We start from the raw sequence: 13,596 nt of genomic DNA on the forward strand, positions 1-13,596 counted from the left end.
ATTATCTACCCACTCTCATACTACCTACTGTCTGGTTTCCTTCTTCCCTTTTTTTGGGGGGGCTTATTTTTTTAAAAATAATTTATTTAAAAAGTATTTTAGGATTATTTCTTTGAGGGATAGCTTTCAAAGGGAAAGACTGCAACAGGTCATCGCTCTTACGACACATTTCTTTCCGGACAGAAAGACCAAATCGATCTATCGTGCTAACGCTAAACAGAACTACCACTGACCTACTAACGTGGAAACAAAGTCACTGTGAGAACACCCAGGTGGACTTAAGTGTCAAGAACAACCTCAGTGATTGATCTGGGCTCGGCAACCTCTGGTCTCACCCCTCTGTCCTCTGGCCAACACTACAATAATTTATCAAGAAAGTCCCATGTATCACGCACTCTGCTAAACACTTGATTTCCCTTCGAGCATTTAATCTTACAGTACCCTAAGAGAGGTACTATTATTAGCTCTATGCTACGGATGAAAAAACCGAAGTTCAGAGACACGACTTGCCCGAGGGTGCAGAGCTAGGAAACATCAGAGCCTGTGGTCTGAGCTCTATCACCTTACAATCTTGGAAGATGCTGCAGTCGATGGGGGAAGCCTGGAAGAGTTCTCAGGATCGCCCACCCCACCCCGCCCACCGTGTGTGGGCATCCCAGCAGGGCACGCCTGCTCCCTTAGGAAGAGGAAAGAGACAACTTTTAGGTGGCGGTCAGCAGTCTCACACCCACAGCCTGAGACCCCAGCCTCGGAGAAGCTGGGGACCCCAGGACCAAAGAAATGAAAAACCAAATCCTTTTACTTGTTTTGCATTTCTGCCACAAGACATCCTGACCGTGGTCTTGGCAGCTGGCTGTTCTAAGGCCACCCTAGCCGCCTTCACCACACACGCCTTAACCATCCAGGTGTGACTCCAGGGCTCACAGCTGGAGGCCAGCCGAGGAGGGCGCTTGCAGACACCGCCTCCCAGCATTCTGAACATCTCCGGTAGGCCTGGGGAGCCTGGTGTCTCCACCATCCTCTCCCCTTGCTCTCCGCTGGCCAGATCCACCAGGTCCTCGTGCAATTCCGTCTCAGTAAAAATTTGGACCTCCCCCATCCCATGCTTATTCGCTGGGATATTTTCATACAGCATCAATATCCTGCATTGAAAACCTCAGCACAGATGCCTCATGAATGACTGACCCCGCTATCAACACCCAGGGTGGTTGGTTCCCTATAGCGGCTTTAGAAAGAAATTGTCCCAGAATTTTCCAATATGGCTTTTAGAGGACCCACCCCCTCCCAAGAGACTTTGAGCACCGCGGTCACCCGTGGCCCACCATGGCTGTGTTGGCTCACTCAGGCTTAGGCTAGCATGCGGCTTTCTCATTTGACAGCGCGGACTCTCTCTCAGCCCCCAGCTTGGAGGGCAAGTGCTTGGCAAATCATTAGCCGGGCTCTGTTTTATCAATGGACTACATCTGCAGTCGAAGCTGCAGTCAGGATGCCTTCCAGAAAGGACAACCCTGAATTCCAACAGACCTTCTTCCAAAAGAAGACTGGAGCCAGAAGCTGAGGGGTGCAGCACGGCCCCCGGCACAGGGAACCTGTAACCCCCCACTGAGGCAGGTAGTCCCCAGGTCACAGCCGTGGACACGAGGCAGATTGCCTTAGGAGAAACTTGTCTGGAGTCACAAGGCAATTTAGCGGAAGAGTGGGGGCTAGAATCTGAGCCTGTGGTCTCATTTGCTACAATGGTAGTTAGACACTAAATATAGTGCCATGGTGGTTAGAGGAGGCATATTGAATCAGCCGTCCTCAGCAGGGGACGAAATGAAGACACAGCAAAGTCAAGTGACTGTGGCAGGCAGAGCCGTGCCAAGCAGCTCCAATGCCAGGAGTGCTGTGAGCTCCTTCGGAATGCCTACTCCCTCCTCAGGCTGGAGCACCTCTTTAAAAGATACCGGGGCCTGAGTGGCTGCAGAAGTGCTCCTGAAGGCATGCGCGTCTGCCACCAATTAGCTTATACTAGGTCTTCTCCACCCTCTTCACCTCCTACCCACTGCCAGGCAGTGGGCACTGTCTGCAGCACTCTGACAAATGCCACTGTGAGCTTGTGGCTCGTGCCAGCTCGGTTCTCAAATCCCTCCAGGCTCTAGTTTGGTTTCTCGGTCATCTGGTCACTCTGTCCATTCATTTCGTTAGGAGGAGAGCTGGCATTCTTGAGTGCCTCTGCGTCAGGCACGGCGCAAGCTACTTTTACGCCTTCCAGCTCATATAATCTGCCCAACAGCCCGCCAAAGTGGATGCTGTTAGCCTCCTTGTTATAGATGGGGAAATGAAAGCTTAGCAAGATTATGAAACAAGACCAAGGTCATGCAGACCTCGGCATTTGGGAGGAGAGCCCAGGTCTGCCCAGCCTAAGCCAATGCTCTTCCCACCATGCCACCTTGCTTGGATATTCTCTCCCCTCTACACCTCAGCAACGTGGTTTCTCCCACGATTCTTGACAAAGCATTTCCCATTTTCAGAGCTGGCCCGAGACACAACTGTGAAGCTAGGTAACTTGAGATTCTCTTATCTCCTCCCTGTAGCTCTCCCTCCTTCTTTTATTGGTTATTTATACTAAGGTGCAAATTTCTGGCATCATCCACTGCTGAGCAGGATTTGGGGAGTCCCAGGGACTTCTCAGGGCCCTAAAATATTTCCACCAGCCCTCAGGGATGAACCCCCAGCCCTCACTAGGCACCAAACCTAGCTCGAAGAAAAAACCACAGCAAATACAGACCTCTGGGAAAACAAACTCATGCACACACTGCTGGGGGTACTTTCAAGGGATGACATTTCTCTGGAGACCAAGCAGTTATGATAGGAAGAACCAAACAAGAATTCACAGCCTCTGACCTAGTCATCTGGTAACTGTAGTCTGGAAAGTAGACCTCAAGGAAATCATCCATCCCACCCCACCCAGCAAAAAAGTGCAAAGATACTCTCAGTGTGGCTCTGTTTATAATAGTAAAAAATATCACAATTGACCTGAACGATCTATAATAAAACAACTGAAAATGACAAGAATAAGGGCCATTTTCCCAACCTAAGGAAAGGTGTATGTGAGATCGTATGCCCAAGTCCACAAGGAAATTACAAATATCACAAATAATGTGTAAACATGAATCATTACTTTATAAAAACAAAAAACTTGTAACACACACATATGAATATATAATATAGATAGATGAGGGAAAAAGAGATGGATATGGGATGGATTGCTTAATAGGCTCAGTTTTGGAAAACCTGTTGAAGTCCATACAAGAAAAAAGATCAAATAAACAAACAAAAACCACTACAACACTAACAGGGGCGCCTGGGTGGCTCAGCCGTTAAGTGTCTGCCTTCGGCTCGGGTCATGATCCCAGGGTCCTGGGATCGAGCCCCGAGTTGGGCTCCTTGCTCAGCGGGAAATCTGCTTCTCCCTCTCCCACTCCCCCTGCTTGTGTTCCCTCGTTGTCTCACTCTCTGTCAAATAAATAAATAAAATCTTAAAAAAAAAAGAAGCTTATAAAAACAACAACAACAACAACAACACTAACACGTCCTTAATCCGAGAGGGGGCAAAGGAGGGAGAACAGGTGCAAATACAAAGGTAGGAAGGAGTAAAACGTGTTCAAGTCAACCCTGTTCTCTCATTCATAAAGCATTTCCTAGGCACGAAACTGTGCGCCAAGCACTGGGATATGATGGTGGAGACAAGACACTGTCATTGCCAGAGGGTTCCCTCCGGGTGGGGAGACCCTCCAGATCCCGGGCTGGCCACCACTCGGTCACCCTGAGTGGTGGAGGAAGGCTCCCCCTAAGGAGGCAGCCTGCGGGTCCCGTGAAGAGCCCTCCTGCTTTGTGGGACTCTGCCTGCAGCCTGAGCCCTGATGTTCTTAATAATATCGGGTCTTTTATTGTCCCAGCTGTTCCCATGTGCCCAGAGCCCACATGGTAGTGGAGGGGTTGACAAGGAATTCCCCCTGCACGGTATTAACTTCACCATCAGAGTGACCGCGTCCCATAACCACCCAACATACCCACTGCACAAGCCACACAAGTTCAAACACAGGAGCCACCAAAACTTAGATGAAAACCGATGGCTTCCAGCTTTAGGGGAAGTTGTTGGATTCTCCCTTAGGATGGCACAGCTAACATCCTTCCCACCCCAGGGGCGCCCGGGGGACGGGTGTGACAGGCAGCTGGAAACTGAGTGAAGCAGGAGGCATAGGCTGGTGTGTCTTTGGGGAGAAGATACACGAATAGGGAGGGATTCCCAATGTCTAAAACACCTGAACAGCCGGACTGAATCTTCTCAATACTGTCTTGAGGCGACATCAGTAACCTTTCCCCAGAAGCCTTGGGCTGAGTGCATGAAGAGTCCCTATCACAGGCGTGCCTTGTCCACACCCCACGGGAGGCGGGGTGGGTCCTGCTGCCACGAGGTGGAGAAAGTGCCCAGGCCATACCTCTACCTCAGAGACCACTCGGCGCAGCAAGGCCAGGGCCCCCAAATCTGTATTTTTTTTTAAAGATTTTATTTATTTATGTGACAGAGAGACGGCCAGCGAGAGAGGGAACACAGCAGGGGAGAGGGAGAGGAAGAAGCAGGCTCCCAGCCGAGGAGCCCGATGTGGGACTCGATCCCGGAACGCCAAGATCACGCCCTGAGCCGAAGGCAGACGCTTAACGACTGCGCTACCCAGGTGCCCCCCAAATCTGTATTTTTTAAAAGGTCCCGAGGTGGGACGCGTGGGTGGCTCAGACGGTTAAGCATCTGCCTTCGGCCCAGGGTCCTGGGATCAAGCCCCACATCAGGCTCCTGCTCAGCGGGGAGACTGCTTCCCCCTCTGCCTGCCGCTCCCCCTACTTGTGTGCTCGCTCTCTCTGTCAAATAAATAAATGAAATCCTATTAAAAAAAAAAAAGGTACTGAGGTGATTCTCATGCCCTGCGCCAGCTTTGGGAGTCAAAGAAAATGAGGACCAGACACTGCTGTCTTTGGAATCAGAAAGATCTGGGCTCAAATCCCATTAGCTCTGTGCCTGGGCAGATAATGTAACCCTCCCCCCAGAGCCCCAGTTTCCTTACCTATAAAATGGGGACAACACTGTCCACGTCATAGGGTTGTAAGTGGGCAGGTGCCCCCCCAGCACACTGAGGCGCCCAATCTCAGCACACATCACAGGCTGTCATCACTGGCTGACTGGCCTAGGCGTCCTGTCATTGGACGTACCTCGAGGGCAGGTGTCTTGTTCACTCTTACCCCTGGCGTTTAGCCCTGGGTCTCGCCCTAATAGGCACTCGCTGCGTTCAGTGTTGAAGAAATGAGTGTTGAGAGGCTCGAGAACACAGAGGAGGTAGCGACCAAACCCCTGTAGTAAGTGCCAACTCACTTACTGTCCGTTCCCCGTACGCATGAAAATGTAGATTTTAAAAAAAATATGAGGAGCAGCCTTACTAAGTGGGTAGCTCCTGCCTTCTCCCCGCCCCTGAATTAAAACTATTCCATGGACAAGAATCCTCTGGGAGCACACTGTTGGAAAAAACACAGGCTGAGGAAGGAGAGGCCACCGCGGCTCGATTTCTCTCTGTTCCTGACCTCCAATTTCACGCGTGCAGGGCCACAGTCTCCCGGGACAGAAGGTGCAAAGTCTCAGCTCCCTGCTCAGCTCGCAGCGGCACTCAGACCACTCACCCCACAGGCTGCCGGGGTCCTGCAGCAGCAGCCACTAATAACGGAACCACTTCTGTTCTCCTTGGAGTGGCAGTTGGCAGTGGCAAACAGGAAGTTGTCTTGAAACAGGGTGTGGTTGTACCCTGTCAATATGTGTGCACAGACACACACATTTGTTTGGTCTCTCCCCGGCCCCCTCCTGTTTCCCTCTGCCCCCTTCCTTAGGAGCGGAAGGTCTGACTTATTTCGGGGAGAACAAAGCCTTTTACCTGACTGAAGATCAGCCATCGGCCCCATGCGCACAAAAGCCTGGGGCAGAAGGGCGTCTAACACAGGGGTGGGGGGTCTGTCCTCCCACCGGCAGTCACTCACTTGGGGCACTGAGTTAGTAACTGTGTGCATGAGCGGGTGTGAGCTTTCCCCTCGATGTCTCCGTGGGCACACAGGAAACAAACCCCGAGCTAGGAACCAGGCCGGGCACACCGCCCGTCATCCTCGGGAGCCAGCCAGCCTGCCAGGGGTGGGGGGCGGGGGGCCGGCCCCCCGAGGCCACCCGCGGCCCACCGTGGGCACCCCCTGGACTGACGACCATCCATCCACAAGTAGGAAAACAAGGAAAAATCACAAGTCGCGAGGGGCAAGTGATTTTCAAAGTTGGAGTGCGAGAGACCTGAACTATGTCTTCACGCAAATTACTTATAAAAATGACCAAACTAATGGCCGGGGAGGGTTATGCCTCAGTGTGGCTGGGGCTGTGCAGAAATGCAGAGAAGTGGGGGGACGGTGGGTGAGGTTCCCCCGGCTAGGAGAGGTGTGCTACAAAATTTTCCACTCCACTCCTACCCAGGCCCCGAGGCTTGCGCCTCCACAAGGGCTGTCCAAAATAGACTGGTCCCCAACCCAGCCTCCTACTCCTGACCTCTTTCTGAGGCAGCTCCTCTCCCCACTGCACGCCTCAGCCCTGTCTCGCTCCGGCGCCAGCCCACAGCCCGAGAGCGCTGTCTGTGCTACACCTCGTCCTTGCTAAATGGCTCGTGGGTTGACAGCACGCTCCGCCTGCCGGGCTCTCTCTTCCGTGACCTGGGCCCAGCCCCACGCCGTCCTGTGTGGCAAACGTGCCCTGCGCTCACACTTACACATCCCGGGGAGACAGCCTTGCCGTTTGGATAAGGAGGCTGAGCCAGTGACACGCTGGGCAACGCGACTCGTGAGAGACGCTTCCTGGCTCCTGGCGGAGGGCCCTGGCCAGTCAGAACGCACCACTTCCCCTTTAAGAGAGCACGCCCAGATGCGATTAGGGAAAGGCAGAAAGAAAAGCCCGGAACAGTCAGGGCTGTATCCTGAATTTGGCAGATGAACTTGGGTTTTCCTGAACTGCACACATAAGGTGTGGTCAGAGGCAGCAGGCTCCCCCGGGGGGCTGATCTGAGCAGTGTTTGGGAAGGGCTGGGGACCCTGCTGCAACCCCCTCCCCCTTCCCGGGTTTGATGGCCACGTGCAAACTGCATGGGCCCGGCTCCCGGAGCCGCTGTCCACTCGGGCCTGGTCCGGGCTGCCTGCGGGCGCTCAGGCCTTTCCGCTCCTCCTTCCCCCAGGGCCGGTCCAGCATGCCGGGCAGAGTCCACTGCAATGCCCGGCACTGTGCTTTGGAGAGTAGGGACATCATTACAAAGACTGAAAGATACTTTTGTGGGACATTTTAACTACTAATTCCAGCAGGGAGTTTTCATTCATTCTGGCTATTTAGGGAGTTCATTCCTTCATCTTGGCAAGGAGATTGGGGGAGGAGGATGGTCCAAAAAAACCCAACGGTCCACAAAAGGCCACATGCTGTAGGATTCCACCGATCAGAAATATCCAGAATAGGTAAATACGTAGAGACAGAAAGCAGATCAGTGATTGCCAGGGGCTGGGGAAGAAGGCAGAGGGGAGTGACTACTTAATGGGTATAAGGGCTCTTTTGGGGGTGATGAAAATGTTTTGGAACTACACAGAGGTGCTGGTTACCCAGCATTGGGAAGGAACTCAGTGCCACCGAACTGTATGTTCTAAAATTGTTAGGTGAGAGGCACCTGGGTGGCTCAGTCGGTTAAGCTTCTGGCACTTAAGTTTCAGCTCAGGTCGTGATCTCAGGATCGTGAGATCGAGCCCCGAGTTGGGCTCTGGGCTCAGCGTGGAGTCCGCTTGAGACTCTCTCTCCTTCTGCCCCTCCCCCTGCTCTCTCTCTCTAAAATAAATAAATAAATCTTTTTAAAAATGTTAGGCGAATTTCACCTCAATTAAAAAAAAAAATCCAGTGGCACAGTGTGTTTTGGGCAGAGATCTCTACTGAGATCTCTGCTGAATTCCACCCAACATTTCTTTGTAAAACCTGGCTATTACCTGATAAATCTTAAGTCAATCCGGGCTGAAGAATATATGCCCTCTAATAAGGAAAAATAACAACAAACTTTTAAGACACAAAAGCTTTACAAGCCTCAGAAGTACAGCTCCTATGGAGAACTTTCAGCCCAGGGGAGATGGTATCAAGCCAAACCATGCCACACAAGCGAAGCAGGGCCCACCTGCCTTTGCAAGACTGTCCTATGTTGGGACCATTCCTTCAGTGGCTTATCAGCATAACCGAAGCCAGCGAGAGGGAGTTTCCCGAGAGAATAATTCAAGACAACATGACTTTGGGCCTCTGGGTTCTTGGCTCCCGTTCCTCTCTTGTAGAGAGAGTTTCTTCCCAGAATGGAGGAGAATTCATCTGTTTCTGACACGGAGGGCACTGGGCTGGTTGGCAAAAAAGAACTGGTCTCCACAATTCCATTTCTTTGGGACGGAGCCAGTGGGAATGAGGGGGCACGAGCTAACCACCCACCTGACCCAGGCTCACTGGAGGGAGCATCCGGCCCTCCTTTCCCGGTCACTTGCAGCTTTGCCTGGAGACAGGCTGCTCCCGTGGGTAAGGCTGTGAGCTGGGTAAGGCTGTGAGCCTTCTCTGCTGGACCCCAGGCCAGTAGGTCAAGGGCCCATGGGTGCACTTCCCCCGCTCAGGAGACTGTTAAGAGGAGGCCTGCAGGATGTTGCAATGTTTCACAGAAGAAAGGGCAGGCTCCATGGCCTGGGAGCCAGAGTCTTTCCAAAGACAAATGTGAACAGCTTCCTCGGGTCAACTCTCCCAGAGCCCTTTGATCCTTCTGGAGCACCTTCCCCTGCCTCTTTCACCCTGTGCTCTCCTGCTACCTCAGGTGCCCAGGTGATGAGTTGGTGGCCTGGGTTCTCAGCAAATAGGTGGTTTATGATAAAAAGATGCAATATTTACTACTACTGCTCTAGCATCGGAGGAACAGGAAGTTTAGACCTTAATTCTAAATACAAAGCAGACAGGTTCAACCCAGTTAAAAAATGGACAAGGACTTGAACACAGACATTTCTCCAAAGGAGATTCAGATATGGCCAAAAAGCACAGGAAAGAGTGCTCAGTATCATTAGTCACTAAGGAGCAAATCTTCACACCTAGTAGGTGCTTATATATAAAAAATAACCCAGAACAACTAAAAATGTAAAATGACAAGTGCTGGAGAGATGTGGAAAAACCAAAACCCTTAGGCACTGTCAGTGGGACTAAAATGGTATAGCCTCTATGGAAAACAGTTTGGGTGGCGCCTGGGTGGCCCAGTCAGTTAAGCATCAGACTCTTGATTTCGGCTCAGGTCATGATCTCAGGGTCATGAGATCGAGCCCTGAGTCGGGCTCCGCGTTGGGCATGGAGCCTGCTTAAGATTCTCTGTCTCCCTCTGCCTCTGCTGCTCCGCCCACTTGCACTCACGCTCTGTCTCTCAAAAACAAGAAACAGAAAGGAAACAGTATGGTAGTTCCTCAAAAAATTAAACATTGAATTACCACAGAATCCAACAATTCTACCCTAAAGTATATACCCAAAAGATATACCTAAATCCTTGTGTACAAATGTTCACAGCAACACAAGGAAAAACGGCTTCAGGATAACTCAGAGTTACCTTCAAAACCCTACTTGGAATCACTTAAAGGAGGTAATTAATTAATTAATTTTAGAGATAGAGGGGGACAGAGAGAGTGGGGGAGGAGCAGAGAGAGAGGGAGAAGCAGACTCTGCGCTGAGCTAGGAGCCCGACATGGGACTCGATCCCATGACCCTGAGATCATGACCTGAGCCAAAATCAAGAGTTGGTTGCTTAACCAACTGAGCCACCCAGGCGCCCCTAAAGGAGGTTAATTTTTAAGTTAAGGGAATTAAAGTGGCCAGTAGGAGACAGCTCAAAGGCACTCCAAGATAGTAGTTCTCAAACAAGGCCAGTTCAGGTCCATGAAGAAGTGTGAATTTATTTTAAACAATGTCACACGTGCACATACACACACACACACACACACACACACACACACACACACACACGCACGCGCACATATACACACCAGGCCCTGAAGCACAGTTCCCTTCTGCCAGCCCTTCACCTCTGATACAACTGTCATTTCCATCAAGGGATCACCATTCCCTTGATGGAATCATCACTGCCACCAAAGGCACCTAGGTCTTAGACCTTGAAGTTGGGACAGAGTAACAGACTCCCAAGAGGCAAGAAGAAGCCCCACAGGTAATCACTCTCTGCTAACCCCTGCCGGCCCCTCTCGGGGCTGCTGGTGTGTCCCCAGCACTCTGGCCCAGCCTGGCTTCTCCCCTGCAGGCTGCAGTGTGGATGGGGCCGTCCAAGCGCGCACCAGGTGAGACAGCATGGCGTCTCCATCGGCTGTTGGAGCGACCTCCCCTACTTTGAGCTGCTTTGCAATGCCACGCGCTAATCCCATTTCTGCTCTACGGGGGTCACCTTGACCCAGTCTACTTCCCTTCGATGGGACACTTTGCCAAATATTTGCTCCTTGAAATCTTTCTCCAGGCTAAATACCCCAGATGTCTTTTTAAACCATACCTCACAAAACATCATTTTCACTGTTCTCATCTGTGCGTCCTCTTTGGCTCTACTATCTGTCCTTCACGAACCGTGGGACTCAGAAGAGAGAACATTACAGATGGGGTCTGAGCAGCTCCTAGCTGTCTATCTTCAACATTATCCTCCTACTCACGCAGCTAGAGAGCCAACCTCGATTTTTTATTTTTCATAACTGTATCACCCCTAAGTCTTATTTCACACATTTTCCTGCCAAGCAGCGTATCCACAGGTATCCTTTAAAAATGTCAGCTGGTTGGATTTAGCCTACTGCTCTGGCCTGCTGAAATCGTTTTGGACCCTGACCCATTAACGTATCCATCTCCCTTCCAAACTTGCCACCTGCAAACTGGAGAAGCCTGCCACCAATACCATTCTTCTTCCAAACCCTTACTTATAACGTGGAAGAGGACGCGGCCAAGTGTGCAGCCTGTATATATACACCGCCCAGAGTGACCGTGACCTGGGAACAGCGCTCTTGGCCATTCAGGGCAGGTGTGTCACTTAGCCCGCATTTCTTCATCTTCCCTCGTAGGGATCTCATGGGCAACTGACAAATGGAGCTAACAACAGCCATCCTCTTGGTGGTAAAGATTAAGCGTTAAGGTCAGAGCAGTGCATTGCACATAGTGAGCCAATCAAATGTTGCTTTTATAACTGACAAGAAATACAATTAAAAAAAAAACAAAAACCCAACCACTTGGTTTTCCAATTCCCAAACTACCTTCTTATTGGCAACGGAAGCAGGAGGGGATTTTTCTTCGCCATATACTGTGAGAACTTGATCAAACTTCCAAAGGTAAAATTCACCAAAGTGTGAGAGCCCCCCATTACTGAGACCCCTGGAGCTTTTAGCTCTCAGACTTGTCTATTCTGAGCCCCCAGCAATTCATTAATTACACGTTAGGTTTTCCTAAAGATCCAGACAGTAGGCAGCTGAAATCAAGAGAAGGAGCATTGGAGTCCAGGAGCTGGAGTCTCAACCCTGGCTCTCCTTCCAGAATTTCCATGCTCTGGGGTTAACAATACCTGCCCCTCCAGGGCTATAAGGAGGAGTCAGTGAGATCAGGCATGTAAAAGAGGGTTAAAAGTTGAGTCGGGTTACGCAAACATAAAAGAACAGTTTTATGATTATTGCGGTTATAAATAACCCAGATCCCACCTCCACCGGCAGAAACCCACCTGTGAAACCTAGGAGGAACCAGGAGCAGTACTGAGGCAGGTCTTTTCAGCACAGACCAGCTGGACTGCTGCAAGGGAGCCAACTCCTGGCCTCCTCTCCTGGCAGCAATCACTTTCTCCCTCGTCTCAGACCAGAATCCAGGCTAACTTACAAAGGGTAACAGGTCCTCCCACCAGCCTGCAGGAACACACTGTCTCTCCATGGCCCTGCTGTCGAGCCCAGGACCTGAGTCATCTGCAGCAGGAACCTAGCAGGTAATGAAGGGCTGGGAGGGCTGCTCTTAGCTCCCCTGTGGCTTGACCACAACTCATCCTTAGGTTTCTGAATGGAGTGGCAGTTTCCAAGAATACTAGGCTTTTGTCTCTGCCATTCTCATGGTGGGCCCCCAGGAACTCTGCTCTTGTCTTGGCGGAGGGCGGGTGCCTTCTTAGGGAACAAATGTTCTTTATCGAGAAAAGATCTCGGGGGACATTTTTTGCAAAGGGCTATCAGAAGGCAACCTGGTGGCCCCTAGCATCTCCAGGTCAAAGATGTCCCACAGCAAGGGAAGAGGGAGGGAGATGAATGGCCAACCACAGGCCCCTGGGAAAAGAGCAGCCGTTGAAATGGGAGACATAAGTGGCTAAATTTTCCTCTCCTGGTCCATGTAAGGCTGGTTTCCCAACTTCCAGAGGGAATGAACACGGAGGGCAGATTTAAATATATATACATAATTGTTGGCAAGACACTGAGAGGATTATGCCAATGAATCTATTCACAGATCAGGGAGTCTGCCCAGAAAGGCACCGGGAGGAAGAGGCCCAGAAGGGAAGGTAACGCTTTCTGTCAGATGACTTCTGGGGCCCACTGGTCTGCGAGCTACCCTTGCTCAACCCACCCCTACAACAGCCTTCCTCAAGACAGGTGGGCTGCTGAAATCATCTAAAAATCATCACAGGACACATGAAAGCTTACTCAGACTTTCACAGCCACCGGTGACTTCTTGTGCCTTTGAACATATTTTGTCTTTTTCTCATTGTGTTCTCTTTGACTATGCACCCACACAGAGAGATGGGGCCTGATTCTCCAGAGTCACACGCACAGAAACAAGTCACAGACGAAGTTCTACATCATGCTGGTTACTGCAGTGTTCTGACGCTGCTAAGGAATGGAGCTGAGGTGGGACCAGGCTGAGTTGACTGGTGTTATGGGCTGAATTATGTTGCCCCCAAATTCATATGTTGAAGTCCCAATCCCCAGTACCTCGGAATGTGACTGAATGGGCAGATTAGGTCTTTAAAGAGGTGATAAAGTTAAAAATGAGGCCAGTTAGGGTGGGCTCTGCTCCAGTATGACTGGAGTCCTTCGGTAAGAAGAGGGACAACCTGATGAAGAGACAGCAAGAAGACAGCCATCTGTAAGCCAAGGAAGGAGGACTCAGAAGAAACCAAGCCTGCTGGCACCTTGATCTTGGGACTTCCAGCCTCCACAACTGTGAAAAAATAAATTTCTGTGCTTTAAGCCACCCAGTCTGTGGTATCTTGTTATAACAGTCCTAGCAAATTCATGCAATTGATTTACTTAAAAACCCTTCCGGTTTACCAGATTGGAGAGAAAAAGTATAGGACGGAGGACAGAGGACAAGGGACTCCTAACCTCTGACAGGCTGTGGATCAAATGTATCTTCCTCCTTAGTCTGAGATGTGCCACGTTGATGGCAAACTGTAGCAAGGTCAAAGTGGGGACAGTCTACCCGTCCTTGAAGACTGGCAAATC

At 50.8% G+C, this 13,596-nt stretch overlaps 1 protein-coding gene across 10 annotated transcripts in view; it reads right to left on the minus strand.

Annotated features, from left to right (window-relative positions):
- ATXN7L1 (ataxin 7 like 1) overlaps nucleotides 1-13,596 on the minus strand; it is a 234,206-nt gene that overhangs the window by 58,814 nt on the left and 161,796 nt on the right. The window contains exon 1 of one of the 10 annotated variants that reach the window (XM_087861179.1): nucleotides 6,828-9,699. The exons of 7 other annotated variants lie outside the window; for them this stretch is intronic. The gene's annotated coding sequence lies outside the window, so the exon portion shown is untranslated. 2 more of the 10 variants (XM_087861180.1, XM_087861181.1) reach the window with 2 other exon arrangements.

Source organism: Ursus americanus, chromosome 3 (assembly GCF_024610735.1).
Source record: "Ursus americanus isolate L20-20 chromosome 3, mUrsAme1.1.p, whole genome shotgun sequence".
Classification (NCBI taxonomy): Eukaryota; Metazoa; Chordata; class Mammalia; order Carnivora; family Ursidae; genus Ursus; species Ursus americanus.